Raw genomic sequence first — 21387 nt, 5'->3', positions numbered from 1 at the left:
GGGAGGGGAGGGGTTGGGGGGAGAGGGGTGGGATGGGGGGAGGGGAGGGGTTGGGGGGAGAGGGGTGGGATGGGGGGAGGGGAGGGGTTGGGGGGAGAGGGGTGGGATGGGGGGAGGGGAGGGGTTGGGGGGAGAGGGGTGGGATGGGGGGAGGGGAGAGGGGTGGGATGGGGGGAGGGGAGGGGTTGGGGGGAGAGGGGTGGGATGGGGGGAGGGGAGAGGGGTGGGATGGGGGGAGGGGAGGGGTTGGGGGGAGAGGGGTGGGATGGGGGGAGGGGAGAGGGGTGGGATGGGGGGAGGGGAGAGGGTGGGATGGGGGGAGGGGAGGGGTTGGGGGGAGAGGGGTGGGATGGGGGGAGGGGAGGGGTTGGGGGGAGAGGGGTGGGATGGGGGGAGGGGAGGGGTTGGGGGGAGGGGAGGGGTTGGGGGGAGGGGAGGGGTTGGGGGGAGAGGGGTGGGATGGGGGGAGGGGAGGGGTTGGGGGGAGGGGTGGGATGGGGGGGAGGGGAGGGGTTGGGGGGGAGGGGTGGGATGGGGGGAGGGGAGGGGTTGGGGGGAGGGGTGGGATGGGGGAGGGGAGGGGTTGGGGGGAGGGGTGGGATGGGGGGAGGGGAGGGGTTGGGGGGAGGGGTGGGATGGGGGGCGGGGAGGGGTTGGGGGGAGGGGAGGGGTTGGGGGGAGAGGGGTGGGATGGGGGGAGGGGAGGGGTTGGGGGGAGAGGGGAGGGATGGGGGGAGGGGTGGGATGGGGGGAGGGGAGGGGTTGGGGGGAGAGGGGAGGGATGGGGGGAGGGGTGGGATGGGGGGAGGGGAGGGGTTGGGGGGAGAGGGGTGGGATGGGGGGAGGGGAGGGGTTGGGGGGAGGGGAGGGGTTGGGGGGAGAGGGGTGGGATGGGGGGAGGGGAGGGGTTGGGGGGAGAGGGGTGGGATGGGGGGAGGGGAGGGGTTGGGGGGAGAGGGGTGGGATGGGGGGAGGGGAGGGGTTGGGGGGGGGGAGAGGGGTGGGATGGGGGGAGGGGAGGGGTTGGGGGGAGAGGGGTGGGATGGGGGGAGGGGAGGGGTTGGGGGGAGAGGGGTGGGATGGGGGGAGGGGAGGGGTTGGGGGGAGAGGGGTGGGATGGGGGGAGGGGAGGGGTTGGGGGGAGAGGGGTGGGATGGGGGGAGGGGAGGGGTTGGGGGGAGAGGGGTGGGATGGGGGGAGGGGAGGGGTTGGGGGGAGAGGGGTGGGATGGGGGAGGGGAGGGGTTGGGGGGAGAGGGGTGGGATGGGGGGAGGGGAGGGGTTGGGGGGAGAGGGGTGGGATGGGGGGAGGGGTGAGGGGAGGGGGGAGAGGGGTGGGATGGGGGGAGGGGAGGGGGGAGAGGGGTGGGATGGGGGGAGGGGTGAGGGGAGGGGGGAGAGGGGTGGGATGGGGGGAGGGGTGAGGGGAGGGGGGAGAGGGGTGGGATGGGGTGAGGGGAGGGGGGAGAGGGGTGGGATGGGGGGAGGGGGGAGAGGGGTGGGATGGGGGAGGGGTGAGGGGAGGGGGGAGCGGGGTGGGATGGGGGGAGGGGTGAGGGGAGGGGGGAGCGGGTGAGGTGAGGGGGGGAGGGGTGAGAGGGGGGAGTGGGGGTGAGGGGGGTGAGGGGGGAGCGGGTGGGGGGAGGTGAGGGGGGAGCGGGTGGGGGGGAGCGGGTGAGGGGAGGGGTGAGGGGGGAGCGGGTGGGGGGAGGGGTGAGGGGGGAGCGGGTGAGGGGGGAGCGGGTGGGGGGAGGGGTGAGGGGGGAGCGGGTGAGGGGAGGGGTAAGGGGGGAGGGGGAGCGGGAGGGGGGTGAGGGTGAGGGGGGGCGGGTGAGGGGGGAGCGGGGGCGGGTGCCAGCGTCGGGGCTGGGGTGAGGGCGATGCGAGGGGGTGAAGGTGGGGCGAGGGGGCCGCACCGGGGGCAGGGTTGGGGGGGGCGAGGGGGCAGCGTCGGGGGCAGGGTTGGGGGGGCGAGGGGGCAGGGTTGGGGGGGCGAGGGGGCAGCGTCGGGGGCAGGGTTGGGGGGGCGAGGGGGCAGGGTTGGGGGGGCGAGGGGGCAGCGTCGGGGGCAGGGTTGGGGGGCGAGGGGGCAGCGTCGGGGGCAGGTTGGGGGGGGCGAGGGGGCAGCGTCGGGGGCAGGTTGGGGGGGGCGAGGGGGCAGCGTCGGGGGCAGGGTTGGGGGGGCGAGGGGGCAGCGTCGGGGGCAGGGTTGGGGGGGCGAGGGGGCAGCGTCGGGGGCAGGGTTGGGGGGGCAGCGTCGGGGCATCAGGTGGGTCGGGATGGGTGGCATGCCAGTATTGGAAAGGGAAATATTAGGGGAAGGGGACATGTCAAGGAGAACAGAAGGGGGGAAGGGGGAACGTCGTGAGCAGGGAGGCGAACATCTGGGTGGATGGGAATCTCCACAGGAGGTAAGGAGAGGGGAGGGTTAAGGGGATTGTTGGGATCGAAGGAGAACTTTGGTGAAAAGAACAGCAGGGGGAGGAGTGGGGGTGTGTATTGGGGAGGGGGTCTGAGTTTGTTATGTGCTGGGTTATCATTGGGGTGGCAGTGCCCAACTGGCCAAAAGGATGTTGGGTAAAGGTTTAAAGGCCAAGGATGAAAGGTCTGAGGGGTGGACAGCAGTAAATTTTCCCCAGTGTAAGTCCTAGGATTAACAATCATTCATGACTCCAGATTCACAAGCAAAAGGGGGGAATGAAGGAACTTTAATGTTGTTTTTAAAAAGTCACTTTTTATTTATTATTGTCACAAGTAACGTTATACAGTGAAAAGTATTGCTTTTTGCATACTATACGACAAAGCTTGCGTTCGTAGAGTATGTAGAGGAGAAGGAAAGGAGAGGGTGCAGAATATAGTGTTAGTCATACCTAGGGTATATAGCCAAATTGAAAAGATCTGACACCATCTTGGGTTTTAGAAGTTAGAGTCATAGAGGTTTACAGCACGGAAACAGGCCCTTCAGCCCAACTTGTCCATGCTGCCCTTTTTTTTAAAATCCCAATTTTTCGCATTTGACTCATATCCCTCTGTATCTGTCGAACCTATGTAACCGTCTAAATGCTTTTTAAAAGACAAAATTGTACCTGCCTCTACTACTATCTCTGGCAGCTTGTTCCAGACACTCACCTTCGTCTGTGTGGAAAAAATTTCTCCTCTGGACACTTTTGTATCTCATCCCTCTCACCTTAAACCTATGCTCTCTAGCTTTAAACTCACCTATCTTTGGGAAAAGATATTGACTATCTAGCTGATGTATGCCCCTCGTTATTATAGACCTCTAAGATCACCTTCAGCCTTCTACACTCCAGACAAAAAAGTTCTCATAGAACTCTACAGTGCAGAAAGAGGCCCTTCGGCCCATCAAGTCTGCATCGAACACAATCCCACCCAGGCCCTACCCCATATCCCTACATATTATACCCACTAATCCCCCTAGCCTACGCATCCCTGGACACTAAGGGGCAATTTTAGCATGGCCAATCAACCTCACCCGCACATCTTTGGACTGTGGGAGGAAACCCACGCAGACACGAGGAGAACGTGCAAACTCCACACAGACAGTGACCCGAGCTGGGAATCGAACCCGGGATCCTGGAGCTGTGAAGCAACAGTGCTAACTACCGTGCTGGATAGATAGTTCCATTTATCCAGCCTCTCCTTATAACCCAAACCATCAAGTCCTGGTAGCAGCCTAGTAAATCTTTTCTGCACTCTTCCTGGTTTAATAATATCCTTTCTATAATAGGGTGACCAGAACTGTACACTAGTAAGACCATTCTTGGAATACAATGTCTTGTACAACCTAAACAATACATTTCTACTCCTGTAATCCGTGTTCTGACTGATGAAACAAGCATGCTGAATGCCTTCTTCACTACTCTGTCCACCTGTGACTCCACTTTCAAGAAGCTATGAACATGAACCCCTAGATTTCTTTGTTCTGTAATTCTCCCCATCACCCTAATGAGTAAGTCCTGCCCTGGTTCAGTCTACCAAAATGCATCACCTTGCATTTGTCTAAATTAAACTCCATCTGCCATTCGTCAGCCCAATGGATCAAGATCCCATTACAGTAGGAGCTAACTTCACTGTTCACTACACCATCTATCTTGGTATCATCTGCAAACTTATTAACCATGCCTCCTATATTCTCATCCAAATCATTAATATAAATAACAAATAACAGTGGAGTCAGCACTGATCCCTGAAATACGCCTCTGGTCCCAGGCCACCAGTTTGAAAAACAGCTCTCTGCGACTACCCCCTGACTTCTGACAAGAAGCCAATCTTGTATCCATTTTGATTCCTCACTCTGGATCCTGTGAGATTTAACCTTATGCAACAACCTACTACGCGGCATGTTGTCAAAGGCCTTGCTAAAGTCAATGTAGACAACATCAGCTGCAGTGTTGGCAGTGATTTGAGTACAAGTCATTCATTGTATGTGAAGCACTTTTGGGATGTTTTCGCATATAAAAGGTTTGCAGTCATAGTGATATACGGCATAGAAACAGGCCCAGCTCATTCGTGCCAACTGAGTTTGCCAAACTGAACTAGGCTGATTTGCCCCAAATCCCTATAAATCTTTCCCATTCATGTATCTGTCCAAATGTATTTTTAATGTTGTAATTGTACTGCCCTCAACCATCATTCTGGCAGCTCATTTAATATATGCACCATAATTACCCCTCAGGTCCCTTTTAAATCTTACCCCTCACCTTAAATGTATGCCCTCTGGAGTTTTGGAGTTCCCTACCTACCTGGGGAAAAGACCTTGCTGTTCACCTGATCTATGCCTTTCATGATTTTATAAATCTCAGCCCTCATCCTCCTATGCTGCAGGGAAAAAGTCCCAGTTCTTTCCTTATAATTCAAACCTTCCAGTCTCCAGTAACATCCTTCTAAATAAATAAATTCTTGAAGGATGGCATGATGGCACAGTGGTTAGCACTGCTGCCTCACAGTGTCAGGGACCCAGGTTAGATTCCTGGCTTGGGTTACTGTCTATGTGGAGTCTGCATGTTCTCCGCATGTCTGCTTAGGTTTCCTCCCACAGTCTGAAAGATGTGCTGGTTAAGTACATTGGCCATGCTAAATTCTCCCTCTGTGTACCTGAACAGATGCCAGAGTGTGCCAACTAGGGGATTTTCACAGTAACTTCATTTCAGTGTTAATGTAAGCCCACTTATGACACTAATTAACAAACTTAAACTGGAAAGGGTGCAAAAAAAACTTAATAACATCCTTCCTATAGCAGTGACAACAATTGTACACAGTACTCAAAATGTGGCCTCATCAGTTGTACAGTTGTAACATGACGTCCCAACTCAGTGGTCTGACGATGAGAGCAAGTGTGCCAAATGCCTTCTTCACCACCATGTCTATCTGTATCGCCACTCAAGAAACTATGTACCTGCACCCCCCCCCTAGGTCTAGTTGAAGAAGTTTCAGCAGAATGTGCCATGCTGATCATTAGGGCATGCATCTTTGCCAAATAATGTTGGCTAAAGAGTTCTTTCCAGTCCCAGAGAGGAATTTGGATACATTTTATTTTCAGAAGTGATGAAACAAAAATTGAGAAATAATTTAACCTTTTCTGTTCAACTGATCAAAGATTTTGTTTATCAATCATCACAACTGGCAGAGAGTTCATACCAAAAGTGTTAATCTGATCACAGGTTTGACTGAATCTTTTGTGTAGTTTCTAGCTTTTTTTTAAACTCCCTGCAGTATTTTTTTGACTTCCCCTCTTCTGAAAATCTTTGATTGCAGGAGAAAGTTTCCATCCAGTATTTACGTTTCAAATTATGGGAACCACTGGCATGCTTAACGTAGATAGGATGTTCGTGTATAAGTAGCAGTACTAAGTTTGATTATTGTTTCCGAATTGGGGGTAACCCCTTCATATATACTGATTTGTCTAATTTGTTCCTGGGAATTAAACATTCTCTGTCACTTCTGCCAACTTTATTGTTAATGAGCCAGATTTTTTTATTGAGAGGAAAATAACCTGAATCCTTTGCACTGGCTGAAAGAGTGGCGGAATCTCATTGAACCAGATTTTCAAATCTGATTGTTTTTTGGGGGGGAAGAAAATCACAAGGCAGTCATGTGAGAGTTAGGGAGTCTGCCTTTTGAAGATCTGGCATAGGTACAATGTGATGAGCCAAATGGCTTATTTTTCTTAAATGTTTTTAGTTCCTTCTGTTTAGTTCATGTAGGAAATTTGTACACTAAAGTAATTGTTCAACTACGTACTAAAATCTTGCATTGATTGAGGGTTGGTAAGGAACAGGAAACAAAGAAGAAGAATTAAACAGGATATCTTCAAGTTGGTTGGCTGCAGCTAATGAAATGCCATAAGGATCAGTGCTGGGGCCTTAGCTATTTACAATCTATATAAGTAACTTGGGCGAGAGACGGTAATGTTTGCTGACAGTACAAAGCTAAATGGGAACTCAAACTTTATTGCAAGGGAAATTGGAGTACAAGAATAAATAAACCTTGCTACAATAGTATAGGGCTGTAAAACCACACCTGGAGTACTGTGTGCTGCTTTAGTCTCCATATTAAAGGAAGGATATACTTGCATTGGAGGCAGAACACAAAAGAGTTCACTAGATTTTGTCCCTGTGGTGAGGATGGTTTGTGCGATGAGGATTGACCTATGATGCAAGGCTGAGTAAATTGGGCCTATTTTCTCAGGAATTTAGAGGAATGTGAGATGATCTCATTGAATCTTGCAAGGCCCTGAAGTGGTTTGACAGGTTAAACGAAAGGAGGTTTTCTCCCTTTGCTGAGGAATCTCTGGATAAGGGGCCAATCGTTTAGGACGAAGTAAGCAAAATTTCTTCAAAGAAATATGAATCTTTGAATTCCCCACCCCAGAAGTTTGTGGATGTTCTATCATTAAATATATTTAAGCCCAAATTGGACATTTTTTTTTGTTTCTCAGGAAATTGAGCAATATGGAGAGTGGGCAGGAAAGTGAAGTTGACGGCCATAATTGAATTGAATGATGGAGCAGGCTTGAACGGCCGTTGGATCTACTCCTATTTCTTAGCTTTGGCTTATGGTCTGTGTCGAATTTGCACGTTCTCCCTATGTCTGCGTGGATTTCCTTTGCATGCTCCGGTTCCCTCCCACACTCCACACAGTTAGGTTGATTGGTCATGATAAATTGCCCCTTAATGTCAGGGGGATCAGGAGGGTAAATACGTGGGGTAGGACAGTAGCTGGTTGCGATTATTTTCGGCACAGGCTCAGTGGGCCAAATGGCCTTCTGCACTGTAGTTTCTGTGATGTATCCTTTTTGAGATGTGGTGCCCAGAACTGCTGACAGTACAAGAGGTGTGATCTGAACAATGTATAGCAACAGATTAAATTCTATGTCTTTGTATTTTGGACCTTTGAATTATGGCCAGCATTTTGTTTGTCTTTTTGATTAATTTCTGTACCAATACTTGAGGTTTTAATGATCTCTGTACCTGAATTATTGAGTCTCTGTTTTAGCTTTGCTCCATTGCGTCCAAAGTTGAAATTAGTTTGCCACAATTGTGCTCATTCACTTATTCTATCATCTTCACTGTTTATACTGTCACAGTACCACCTGCAAATTAGAGAAGTGGCTTTGTATCCAGTTATCTAGATTATTATATGTAAGGTGAATATTTGATCCCCAAACAAGACCCTTTAGGGACACCTCTAGTCACCTCTTTGCCAACTTATCTGCCTGTTGTCCCTGTTTCCTGCTGCTCAGCTAATTTCTTAACCAGGTCAATAGTTTGCCTTGAATTCCATGAACTTCAGCTTTATCTTACTGAGAGACTTCCTCATAAACCTTCTGGCAATCCATATAATAACCATATACATTCCCTTATCTACCACTTCAGTCACCTCTTCAAAAAATTTATTCAGGCACATCGGGCATGACCTGCCTTTTACAAATCCATGCTTTCTTAAAAAAAAAATTATTTCATGAGATCTGGATGCACTGTCAAAGTCAGCATTGTTACCCATCACTAATTGTCCTGAGAAAGTGGTGAGCTGTCACCTTGAACCATTAGTCCATCGGTGCAGGGACACCAACAATGCTGTCAAGGAATTCCAGAATTATGACCCAGTGACAGTGAGCAAACAGCAATGTTGGACAGGCTTTGTGGAGTTAGGAGGTGAGTTATAATAATGCATTATTAGACTGTTCACATTTTGCTTATTCTTTTGTACTGAAGTTGACATGGCATGTCTCCTTGTTGGTTAGAATCATACAGTGAAGAAGAGGTCCTTCGCCCATTGACTCTGCACTGACACGTTAGAAACACCTGAACTCCCACCTAACCTCATCTGCTAGCACTTGGCCAGTAGTCCTGAATGTTATGACATGTCAGTACTTTTTAAAGGATGTGAGACAACCTGCCTCTACCAACCTCCCAGGCAGTGTATTCCAGACTGTCACTACCCTCTGCATAAAAAGTTTTTTTTCCTCACATCCCCCCTCCAAACCACCTGCCCCTCGTCTTGAACGTTGTCATGTCCCCCCCATTACTGACCACGTAACCAAGGGAACAGCTGCTTCTTATTCACTCTGTCCGCATCTCTCATAATCTTTACGCCTCAATCAGGTACCACCCCCCCCGCCCCCCTCTAAAGGAAACAACTTGAGTGTAACCTAGAACATAGAACATTACAGCGCGGAACAGGCCCTTCGGCCCACAATGTTGCGCCGACCAGTCCTATTTTTTAAAAAAAAACACTGACCCACTAATCTAAACCAATCCCTTTTCGTCCATAAACCTATCCACCAATCTCTTAAATGCCCCCAAACTAGGCGCATTTACAACTGCAGCAGGCAGGGCATTCCAGTCCCTCACCACCCTCTGGGTAAAGAACCTGCCCCTGACATCCGTCCTATAACTACCCCCCCTTAATTTAAAGCCATGGCCCCTCGTGCTAGCTTTCTCCATCCGAGGAAACAGGCTATCACCATCCACCCTATCTAAACCTCTAATCATCTTATATGTTTCTATAAGATCCCCTCTTAGCCGCCTTCTTTCCAGTGAAAACAACCCCAAATCCCTCAGTCTCTCCTCATAGGACCTCCCCTGCATACCAGGCAACATCCTGGTAAACCTCCTCTGCACCCTCTCCAAAGCCTCCACATCCTTCCTGTAATGTGGGGACCAGAACTGCACACAGTACTCCAAGTGCGGCCGCACCAGAGTTGTGTACAGTTGCAACATGACGCTGCGACTCCTAAATTCAATCCCCCTACCAATAAACGCCAAGACACCGTACGCCTTCTTAACAACCTTATCTACTTGATTCCCAACTTTCAGGGATCTATGTACACATACACCTAGATCCCTCTGCTCCTCCACTCTATTCAAAGTCCTCCCGTTAGCCCTATACTCAACACATCTGTTATTCCTACCGAAATGGATTACCTCACACTTCTCCGCATTAAACTCCATCCGCCACCTCGCGGCCCAGCTCTGCAACCTGTCCAAGTCACCCTGCAAACTTCGACACCCTTCCTCACAATCTACCACACCTCCGACTTTGGTGTCATCAGCAAACTTACTAATCCACCCAACTATACCCTCATCCAGATCATTAATAAAGATTACAAACAGCAGTGGCCCCAAAACAGATCCCTGAGGCACACCACTTGTAACCGAACTCCATGATGAATAATTACCATCAACCACCACCCTCTGTCTCCTATCTGCTAACCAATTCCTGATCCAAGTACCTAAATTACCACCAATCCCATACATCTGCATTTTCTGCAGAAGCATACCATGGTGAACCTTATCAAACGCCTTACTAAAATCCATATATACCACGTCTACTGCCTTACCCCTATCCACCTCTTTGGTCACCTTCTCAAAGAACTCAATAAGGTTAGTAAGGCACGACCTTCCCGCTACAAAACCATGCTGACTATCTCTAATCAATTCATTACTCTCCAAATAACTATAAATCCTATCCCTAATAATTCTTTCTAAAACCTTGCCCACTACAGAAGTAAGACTCACTGGTCTATAATTCCCAGGGAAGTCTCTGTTCCCCTTCTTAAACAATGGGACAACATTCGCTGTCCTCCAATCTTCCGGTACTATACCAGAGACCAACGACGACCTGAAGATCAGAGCCAGTGGCTCTGCAATCACCTCTCTTGCCTCCCATAGAATCCTAGGGTAAATCCCGTCTGGACCAGGGGACTTATCTATTTTCAACCCTTCTAGAATATCCAACACATCCTCTGTATCAACTGCAATACTTTCTATTTTACACCCCTTCACCCCAGTGACCTCCTCAGCTACATTCATATCGTCCTGCGTGAACACCGAAGAGAAATAATGGTTCAATGCCTCTCCAATCTCTTCCGGTTCCACACACAACTTCCCCCTACTGTCTGTAACTGGCCCTAATCTTGCCCTAACCAACCTTCTGTTCTTGACATACCTGTAGAACGCCTTAGGATTCTCCTTAATCCTATCAGCCAAAGTCATCTCATGCCCTCTTCTAGCCCTTCTTAACTCCCTCTTCAACTCCCTCCTAGCCAATCTAAAGCTTTCTACTGCACTACCCGAGCCCTCAAGCCTCATGCGAACATAAGCCTCCTTCTTCTTCCTAACCAACAAATCAACTTTTTTTGTGCACCACGGTTCCCTAGCCCTACCAATTCCTCCTTGCCTGACAGGGACATACCTATCACAGACCCGCAGTAGCTGCTCCTTGAAAAAACTCCACATTTCAGACGTTCCTAGTCCCTGTAATCTCCTAGTCCAACCAATGCTTCCTAATTCTCTCCTAATGGCCTCATAATTACCCTTCCCCCAGCTAAAACTACTGACCCGAGGTTCATGCCTATCCCTTTCCATCACTAAGGTGAACGTAACCGAATTGTGGTCACTATCACCAAAAAGCACACCAACTTCCAAGTCTAGCACCTGGTCTGGCTCATTTCCCAGCACCAAGTCCAATATAGCCTCACCTCTAGTTGGCCTATCTACATACTGAGTCAAAAAACCTTCCTGCACACTTTGAACAAAAACTGACCCCTCTAACGAGCTAGAGCTATAGCAATTCCAATCAATGTTAGTAAAGTTAAAGTCCCCCATAACAATTACCCTATTACTTTCACTCCTAACCAGGATCGTCTCTGCAATCCTTTCCTCAACCTCTCTAGAACTTTTAGGAGGTCTATAAAAGACTCCCAACAGGGTGACCTCTCCTCTCCTATTTCTAATTTCTGCCCATACTACCTCAACAGACAAGTCCTCATTAAACTTCCTCTCTGAGACTGTGATATAGTCCTTGACCAATAATGCTACTCCACCCCCCCTCTACCTCCTTCTCTACTCCGACTAAAGCACTTGTACCCCGGCACCTGCAACATCCATTCCTGACCCTGCTCTATCCACGTCTCTGAAATGGCCACAACATCAAAGTCCCAGGTACTGGTCCACGCTGCAAGTTCATCCACTTTATTGCGAATACTCCTCGCGTTAAAGTATATACATTTCAAACCTCGCTCCGCCCCACCCCCACAATGCCGTGCAATGCCGTCCCCTTCTATGCCCCCCTGACTTTCACCCCCTCTACCCAGGATCCCACCCCCCCTCTGAATCAGTTTAAACCACTCCGCATAGCCTTCACAAATTTACCCCCCAGGATATTTGTTCCCCTCTGGTTCAGATGTATACCATCACTCTTATAGAGATCCCACCTTCCCCAGAATGAGCCCCAATTGCTCAAGTAATTAAACCCCTCCCTCCTGCACCATCCCCTCAGCCACAAGTTTAAACTTTCCCTCTCCCTATTCCTCTCTAAACTATCCCGTGGCACAGGCAAGAGTCCAGAGATAACCACTCTGTTTGACTTGGCCTTTAGTTTCCATCCCAACTCCATGAAACTCTGCTTAATATCCCCTTCCCTTAGCCTCCCTATGTCATGTGTCCCCACATGAATTATAACTTGGGGTTGATCACCCTCTCCCCTAAGAGTCTTGAAGATCCTCTCTGACACATCCCGGACCCCAGCCCCTGGTAGGCAACACACCAGCCCTGAGTCCCTACCCTTACTACCAACTCTCCGATCCGTCCCCTTAACTGTAGAGTCCCCAATCACGAGGCCCAATCTCTTGCATCCCCTAGACACCTGAGCTTTTACAATAGGCTCACCCCCAGAGTCCTGCTCCCTTTGGCTATCCCCAGTTGATGCTTCCTCAACTGTAGCCTCCAGGACCGAAAACCTATTTTGGAGGGGAACAGCCCCAGGGGATTCTCCTCCCACATGCTTCTTTCCCCTCCTCTTGACATTGACCCAAGACTGATTACTAGGAGTGACTATTTCCTTAAAACTCCTATCAATGTCTCTCTCTGCCTCACGAATTATGCGGAGCTCATCTAATTCCACCTCCAGCTCCTTAACACACTCCTCCAGAAGCTTCAATCTAAGACACTTCCTACAAGTAAAATCCCCTGAAACACAACTGGAGTCCCTCACCACATACATCCCACAGGAGATGCAGCACACTGCCCGAACTGCCATCCCTGAAACAGGTAACAGCAAAAAAGAGTAAAAAATATAAAAAAAAACTTCCCCACACTTATAATTTAGGTTAGAGGAGGTGGGAGGGTGGGATTCTCTACTAGTGTAGAGAATCGGGTATCCTCTCTGGACTAATTTATAACTGGACTAGAAAAAAACTACAAGTACCTTACTCGCACAAAAATCGCTGCCTCTCGACTCTGCTCCAACGGAACAATGAGGCCGATTCGCAGTGGTGAGTGCTTTTAAACCCGAAAAAACTACAAGTACCGGTCGACGCCCTAGTGACGACTTCCGGTTTCTAACTAATTTTTTAAAAAAAACCGCCGAAAAAACTCGCAACTGAAACTAGAATTAAACAGTTAAGCAAAATAAACAGAAAAAAAACGCACCTTTTTACTGCCTCCTTACTCGCACAAAAATCGCTGCCTCTCGACTCTGCTCCAACGGAACCTCTCTCCATTAGTTAAATGCTCCATCCCAGCCAGCATCCTGGTGAATCTCCCCTGCACCCCACTCTCTAGTGCGATCACATTCTTCCTATAATGTGGCGACCAGAACTGCATTTAGCATTCTAGCTGTGGCCTCACCAAAGTTCTATACAACTCCAACAGGACTTCCCTGCTTTTGTAATCTATGCTTCGATTGATAAAAGCAAGTGCCCCACGTGCTTTTCTTCACCACCCTATTAACGTTGCTTTGCTGAGCGCCTTCAGTCTGTGCGCAGTCAGGACCCTCATCTTTCCGTTGTTTGCCATTTTAACATAAATCCTGCTCCCATACCCACATGTGTGTCCTTGGCCTGCTGCAGTGTTCCAGTGAAGCTCAACGCAAGCTGGAGGAGCAGCGTCTCATCTTTCGGCTAGAAGCATTACAGCCTTCCAGTCTCAACATTGAACTCAACAACTTCAGATGATTAGCTCTATCCCACTTCAATTTCTTAACTTTTTATTTTTCTATTGTCTGTTTTTATTTTTCTTTCCCCCACTCTTCCCCCTATTTTATCCCCCTTTTTCTTCCTCTTTACTTCTCCTTCCCCCCTTTTCTTAACTTTACCTTTCTCCTATCCCTTCACCCCCACAATGTCTTCATCTCATCTGTCACAGTTTATCCTCTGATTTCAGCTTCTCTGCCACTTGGCCTTTTGCACCTTGTTTTTCTCTCTATGAATTGCCACCTTTCCCCTTGTTTCTGTGGCTATGATTCATGTTTCATTCCCTCACCCTACAGTATAAATATCTCCTACTTTCTATGCCTTTTAGCTTTGACAAAGGGTCATCTGGACTCAATGTCAGCTCTTTTTCTCCTTAGATGCTGCCAGACTTGCGTTTTCTCTTTTGGTTTCATCATTCCTTTATTCATTAATGTGGTAGAATAATTTTTGAGTGTGAGATTCCTCACCCAAAAAAAACTCTCTTCATTTTGTTGGAAGTCATGATCTTGTATAACAACTTTGGATTGCCTTAGCTTAAGAGCTGTAAGTAAAACTTGGCAGTGTTAGTGGAAGATCTGAGCTCTGAGGCAAGGTCAGAAAAACTGATATGAAATTTAAATGCTTTGGGTTGGATCCAAATTTGTGTTACTGTTGAAGAATTTACCCCAGAAATTGTTCCTCGATTTTATTATCCATGTAAAAAAAATCTCGAGTGATTTTGCAGTTTCTAGTTTGATCTTCCTCTATTAAGAGCTTTGAGACTGTTGCCTGATGCAACATTAAAAGACTTGCCCCACTTTGATAGAAAATTGATTGGATTTAGTGAGGAACAGTCCCTTGAACCTTCTGATCTCTGGTACTTTATCCAAATGATCATTGCTCATGTGATGCTAACTTGTACACGTGCTGAGTGATTGAAGAGGGCATCGTAAACTAAAGTAATCCTATTTTCATCTGTTTGTATACATACTTTTGTTTGTGGAATAATGGAGTAACCCAGATTGAACCTAACTTCCTGTAGTCTGTCCACTGCACACCAGGAACTCTGTTTCTTGTAGTTCATTAGCACACTGCGCGAGGACACTTATTTGTGAACCCTTGGGGATATTAAAGTACTCCAGATTGATATGTGAACATAGATGGGATGTTTTACCAGCAGTTAGTTCATAGCCAACAGAAAAATTTTATGCTGTCTTCTGTGACTGGTCATGTAGTGGTGCCTCTTCTGCTTGTAGAGAACATCACTTGTGATGTTCACGCAATGTTTTTCCTTGTGGCTGGTTAATGACTGCAATTGCAATGGATTGAAGGTGATTTCCTGGCACTAGGACGGTGTAGTGCAGAGATACATTTTTGAAGGCAGGAATGATCAAGAGAACGTAAGCTTGTTGTTAGGATCTAGATAAATATATATTAATTATAATCTAGTCTTCTCCCCCTATGCACAAACTACGCTACACCATGCATTGGCAAAACTTGTCAAAGTTACTTCTACAGCCCATCCCTGTGACCTTTCGTAACTGCTATTCCTTTTCTTCTCAATGTCATGAAAATGCCATGACCATGAAGTTTCCTTCCACGATGCACATTATACTGATACGAACGTTTAATGCCAATCCTTTATTGGTGTTGGATTAATGTTTTGGGGATTTCCCATTTGACCATTGAGAGCATCATTGCCACACAAACTGCAATGGTTCAAGGAGAAGATTAATCACAACCTTCTAAGGGTAACTAGGAATGGGTAACAAATGTGGTTCTGCAAGTATCACCACGTCTGAGGAAAAAATGGGTGTAAAAATCACTGAGTGCAGTCATGGTTGCATAGGTAGTAGAGTACTTTGTTTACTGTATGGTCACAATAGAAAATAAGTACCAGTTAATCTGTTTGAGTAGTGGTTAAGGAAGGCATATTACCAAGGGTAATGGAGAAATTTGCTATTCAAATCCTGCAGCATGATTGTTTATGCATAGGAACAGAAGGCTGTTCAGCCCCTTGTGCTTTTTTTCAATTAAAAATCTTTGGGTATAACTGCTCTCTGGTTGAGGGGTTGCTATGAAGAATGCACCAATAAGTCCACTTGCAATCGGTGCAGTACAACTTGTTGTTCCTTTTGAAACTTGATATTTTTAAATCTGTCCTGATGCACATCAGATGAAAAATATTGACACATCTGTTTGTTTTTAGCAATAACTTGTGTAACACCCATATCCTAAGGTGCTTCAACTGGAGTGTTAGAGCAAAACTAAATACTGAAACATATTAGGGGAGATCATAAAGGTTTACCTGGTAACAGGCCCTTCGGCCCAACTTGTCCGTGCTGCCCTTTTTTAAACCCCTAAACTAATCCCAATTGTCCACATTTGACCATATCCCTCTAAACCCATTGTACCCATGTAACTGTCTAAACACTTTTTAAAAGACAAAAGTACCTGCCTCTACTACTACGTCTGGCAGCTTGTTCCAGACACTCAGCACTCTGTGTGGAAAAAATTGCCCCTCTGGATACTTTAGTACCTCTCCCCTCTCACCTTAAACCTATGCCGTCTAGTTTTAGACTCTCCTACCTTTGGGAAAACATATTGACTATGTTGCTGATCTGTGCCCCTCATTATTTTATAGATCTCTATAAGGTCATCCCTCAGCCTTCTATGCTCCAGAGGGAAAAAGTCCCAGTCTGTTCATGCTCTCCTTACAACGCAAAACCATTAAGTGCGTGTAGCATCCTAGTAAATCTTTTCTGTACTCTTTCCAGTTTAATATCCTTTCTATAATAGGGTGACCAGGACTGTACACGGTATTTCAAGTGTGTCTTTACCAATGTCTTGTACAACTTCAACAAGACATCTCAACTCCTGTTTTCAATGCTCTGACCGATGAAGTATGCTGAATGCCTTCTTCACCACTCTGTCCACTTGTGACTCAAGGAGCTATGAACATGTACCTAGATTTCTTTGTTTTCTAACTCTCTCCAACACCCTACCGTTAACTGAGTAAGTCCTGCCTTGGTTCAATCTACTAAAATGCATTACCTTGCATTTGTCTAAATTAAACTCCCATCTGCCATTCGTCAGCCCACTGGCCCAATTGATCAAGATCCTGTTGCAATTGGAGATAATTTCTTCACTGTCCACTGTGCCACCAATCTTGATATCATCTGCAAACGTACTAACCATACCTCCTATATTCTCATCCAAATCATTAATATAAATGACAAATAACAGTGGACCCAGCACTGATAACCTGAGGCTAACTGCTGGTCACAGGCCTCCAGTTTGAAAAACAACCCTCTACAATCAGCCTCTGGCTTCTGTCAAGAAGCCAGTTTTGTATCTATTTAGTGGGTTTGGAGATAGATAAAAGCCTGGTCAAAGACGTGGCTTTTAAGGAGAGTTTTAAAGGAAGAACAGGTGGAGGCACTGAAGTTTAGGAAGGCAGTTCCAGAGCTTATGGTATAGGCAATTAAAATCTGGGATCGTCAAGAGACTAGAATTTGATGGATGCAGATATCTTGGAGGAAAGTATGCGGGAGGCAATTACAGATATGGGGTAAGGCTAAGAAAGAATTTGGAAACTAAGATGTGAATTTTAAAATCAAGGTAGCACCCAGTCAAGCAACAGTGTTGATCACTGAGTGCAAATGATGGAGATGTTAATTAATGCAAGTAGGAACACAGAAAACAGAGCTTCAGATGACTTCAGGTTTACAGAGGATGGGATGTGGGCCACAAACAATGACGTTAGTTTTGCTGATGTTTAATGGAAGGACATTTCTGCTCATCTTGTAAATTATCAGCGCACTGATAATTTAGCAACAGTGTGTCCTTGATGTACGTATGAACGTTAACTGCGCTTTTGGATGCGGGGCTGTACGTAGAAACAGGGACACCAGTAACAGTACGGGAGAAGGCAAAGAAGCCACTGCATGTCATGTTCCGGCTACAATTAGATGAGAACACTAACTGGCTACAGTTAGATGAGAATAGAAAGGTGAATCAGTTCAACTGAGTTGGATGTCGTGATGGGTTTGGAGGAGGATATTGTGGTCAATTGTGTCAGGCACTGGATTCTGCAAGTGATACTTGTACTAATGATCTGTATATAAGCATATAGGATATCAGCTGCATCTAAAAGAGTGCACATTGCTTTCATTAATCCACTGCTGACTTGATAAAATCTTTCCTTGTTTAAAAAGTCAAGAAATGTGACTAAACATCCTGCTTCCAAACTGTCAATTAATGACAACCAACTACTCGAAGGCTCGAAGGGCTAGATGGCCTACTCCTGCTCCTATTTCTTATGTTCTTATGTTCTTATGTTCTTATGTTCTTATGTTCTTATGTTCTTATGTTCTTATGCCATTGCAGAGATTGCTGTTTAAGGTTTGCAGCACTTGTAACTGTTATTTTGTATGCCTGATTCCTTTTGAAAAATAACTGCAACTAAAATTGAACATTGCCTTAAGTCAAGACAGCAAGAGGCTAACTCCCAGTGCTGCCAATTCTTGCATGGTACGTTTAGAAAATTCATGATGGCAGCACATTCAGGCGTGTGTAATGAATTGGAATAGGACCAAATGTCTTGTTTATGGCTAACTGTGTTTGATGCTAAAGTACTGAAGCAACAGCAATGATTATTGTCAGAAAGGCAAGTCCTTTTGTCCAGGTAAATTTCTGGCCCATGTATGAAGGCAAACAAAAAAGGCATAAACACGAGTGCATCATAAAATCAAAATATTGTGAATGCTGAAACAGAAAAGAGTCAGTGTTCTCACAGTATCTCTGTAGAGGGAAACATAATGCATCAGAGATCAAACACAAGAATAGGTTTCAGTGGCTGGAGTCTTAACAAGTTGGCACCAGGAATCCAATGCTGGATTCCAAATGCCCATCATGGATGCTGCGGACCAGGTGCTATCTAAATTTCCCAGCCCACTGTGCTAAAATAAAAATCAGTGCTGCAGGATGGGAGAACCGCCCCAGAATATCTAGAAATAGATTTAAGCAGATATTTCCCAACATGTATGCATGGTTTTAAGCAACTTTGGACCTTATACTTAGAAATCATAGAAACCCCACAATACAGAAAGAGGCCATTCGGCCCATCGAGTCTGCACCGACCACAATTCCACCCAGGCCCTACCCCCATATCCTTACATATTTTAACCAATTATCCTTCTAACCTAAACATCTCAGGACACTAAGGGGCAATTCAAGCATGGTCAATTAACCTAACCTGCACATCTTTGGACTGTGGGAGGAAACCAGAGCACCCGAAGGAAATCCACACAGACATGAGGAGAATGTGCAAATTCCACACAGTGACCCAAGCTGGGAATCAAACCCAGGTCCCTGGAGCTGTGAAGCAGTAGTGCTAACCACTGTGCTACCATGCCTCCCTAAACACTACTGTATTGTTGCTTGTCAGCTGTTTTATCAAACTTCTGTACAATTTTGTAAGTCAAGAGGCTGGGCCTGGGTGGGATTGTGATCGGTGCAGACTCGATGGGCCGAATGGCCTCTTCCTGTATTGTAGGGTTTCTATGATTTCTAAGTATAAGGTCCAAAGTTGCTTAAAACCATGCATACATGTTGGGAAATATCTGCTTAAATCTATTTCTAGATATTCTGGGGCGGCTCTCCCATCCTGCAGCACTGATTTTTAATTTAGCACAGTGGGCTGGGAAATTTAGATAGCACCTGGTCCACAGCATCCATGATGGGCATTTGGAATCCAGCATTGGATTCCTGGTGCCATCAGCTCCATGCTGGAAATAGGCGCCAGAAAATTTATGTAAATACAAATGTAATTACTATTAGCGGGTCCAGGACTGAAATCTGAGCCTGCTCAGAAGGTTGGGCACTGGGAGGGCAGGGATTGCCCCTGGGCTTTGGCACCTTGGCAGTGCCAGTGTCCACCAGGCATGTAGCATTTACAAAGGGATGGGGGTGGGGGGATCCTGGTGCCACTCTGTGCTTTGGGATTGCGATCAGATGGAGGGAGGCCACCAGGGTATGGTCGTGGTAGGGAGGGGAGAGGGTGGTCAGGGTTGTTGATCAGGGCTCGGGAGTGGGGGAGTGTGTAGCGGTGATCGAGATAGGGGAGGGTCAGGCCTGACCAGGGCATATTTAGGGGCCAGTGATTGGGCTGTGGGCCCTGGAGGACCAGCGATACGTGGTTGTTGTACTGGCCAGCTCAATCGCTGGCCAAAACTCTCAGGTTTTCACAGTAACTTCAATGCAATGTTAACGTAACCTTACTTGTGACACTAATAAATAAACTAAACAATTGGGAGGCCGGCAGACAGGAACCATTGCGCATGCACCAACCTCAGCACTGACAGATTAGTGCATAGGCAGTGGCCGACTCAGCACTATGTTGCCGGCCTCTCCGTTGGGAATAGGACCCGCCTATTGATTTTTTTTTGTTTTTCATGATTTACACTAGTACGGGAGATTCTTCCCTGAACTCCCACTTGAAAAAAAACAGCATAATTTCCTCAAATTTTCACGCGAATTCGACATTTAGAATTTTTTTGGGGAGAATCAGCCTCTTTCTTTTTATAAAGTTTAAAAGCTAATCATTGGAAAGATCTGAGTGGACAGTGGAAGCAAAATCTAGATAGGTAATGAGCTGGGAAGAATATAAACATTTCTCAAATCACTCCATGTTCATGTGACTGTTTCCTCCTGGCAAAATTTCCATCTGTCTGTGGGGACTGAACTTCAGCATCTGGGTGCTGCCTGCCATTTTTTCTTTTGGGGTCCACAGAGTCTTCCTAACTTCATAAAAATCTGACCATTAGTCAAGGCTTAAATCAGGCTTATTAAACAATAATAGAGCTAGCTAACACAGTAATAGCAATATGGAGTTTAAAAGCTCATACAATTTTCTTGTTTTGTCTACATTCTGAGTTCTGTAATTTTTACTGTTAGTTGCCAAATGAAATAAATTTTAAAACCGATTTAAAATAAGTTTTAATTTAAATCAGTAAAAATAAAAACCATCCAATAAAACCAAAAACTTAAAAATCTGAAGATCTAGGATGCGTTGGCTGATAGGGTAATGGAAACAGCTCAATAACCAAAAGGGAATGGGATCTGCATTTAAAAAGGATAATGTTATGGGACAGTGACAAAAGAACGGAGTATCCCCAATTGGATAGCTCTTTCAGAGGCAAATGGTTTTATCCTGTGTTGTATGAGATAAGTCAGTCAAAATTCAAAGATAGAAATCTACTACTGTGTATTCCAAAATATTGCAGTTCCTCACATTTTCTGTGAATCACTGGTCTGGATAAGCATTGAGGAGTATTTTGCCGAGCCAAAAAATTTCTCCTTTCCCCTTCCTAACAGTGACCCACTTGCCTGCCTGCTGTGGTCCCGGTGTGACCACCTGCCTGTAATTCCTATCTATCACCACCTAGTTCTCCCTGACCAGATGAAGGTCCTCGAGCTGCAGCTCCAGTTCCCTAACATGGTCCCTTAGGAGCTGCAGCTCGTTGCACCCGGCGCAGATATGGACGTCCGGGAGGCTAGGAGACTCCAGGACCTCCCACATCTGATGCTGAGAACAACAAACTGGCCTCACACTCATAATTCCCTTTTTCTTCAAAGAACACAGAAAAACTAAGAATTAAACCTTCCTTGCCTCGCCCGTTTCTGCCTACACCCGTTGAGCCAAAGCCCTTTTGCTCTCACTCTGCTACCTGCTCACTCCACTGCCCGCTACTGACACTGCCTGCTGTATAGTGCAGCCTGCCTTTTAAACCTCCTGCGCTTTAAAAAAAAACCTTCCCAGGTCACGCCGTGGCCTACTTCTGCCTTTCTGTTAAAGTAACTTGTAAAAAAGAAAAACCCTGAAAAACTAAAAAAAAAGTCAATCGCTTACCT

At 46.8% G+C, this 21387-nt stretch overlaps 1 protein-coding gene across 1 annotated transcript in view; it reads left to right on the top strand.

The window, feature by feature from the left end:
• The window catches only part of LOC145337178 (mitogen-activated protein kinase-binding protein 1-like), a 117605-nt gene that overhangs the window by 1077 nt on the left and 95141 nt on the right, over positions 1–21387 (top strand). The gene's annotated exons all lie outside the window — the stretch shown is intronic.

This window comes from Carcharhinus amblyrhynchos, unplaced genomic scaffold (genome assembly GCF_965287045.1).
Source record: "Carcharhinus amblyrhynchos unplaced genomic scaffold, sCarAmb.v2.hapA scaffold_44, whole genome shotgun sequence".
Classification (NCBI taxonomy): Eukaryota; Metazoa; Chordata; class Chondrichthyes; order Carcharhiniformes; family Carcharhinidae; genus Carcharhinus; species Carcharhinus amblyrhynchos.
This window is presented reverse-complemented; position numbering and strand designations above follow the sequence as displayed.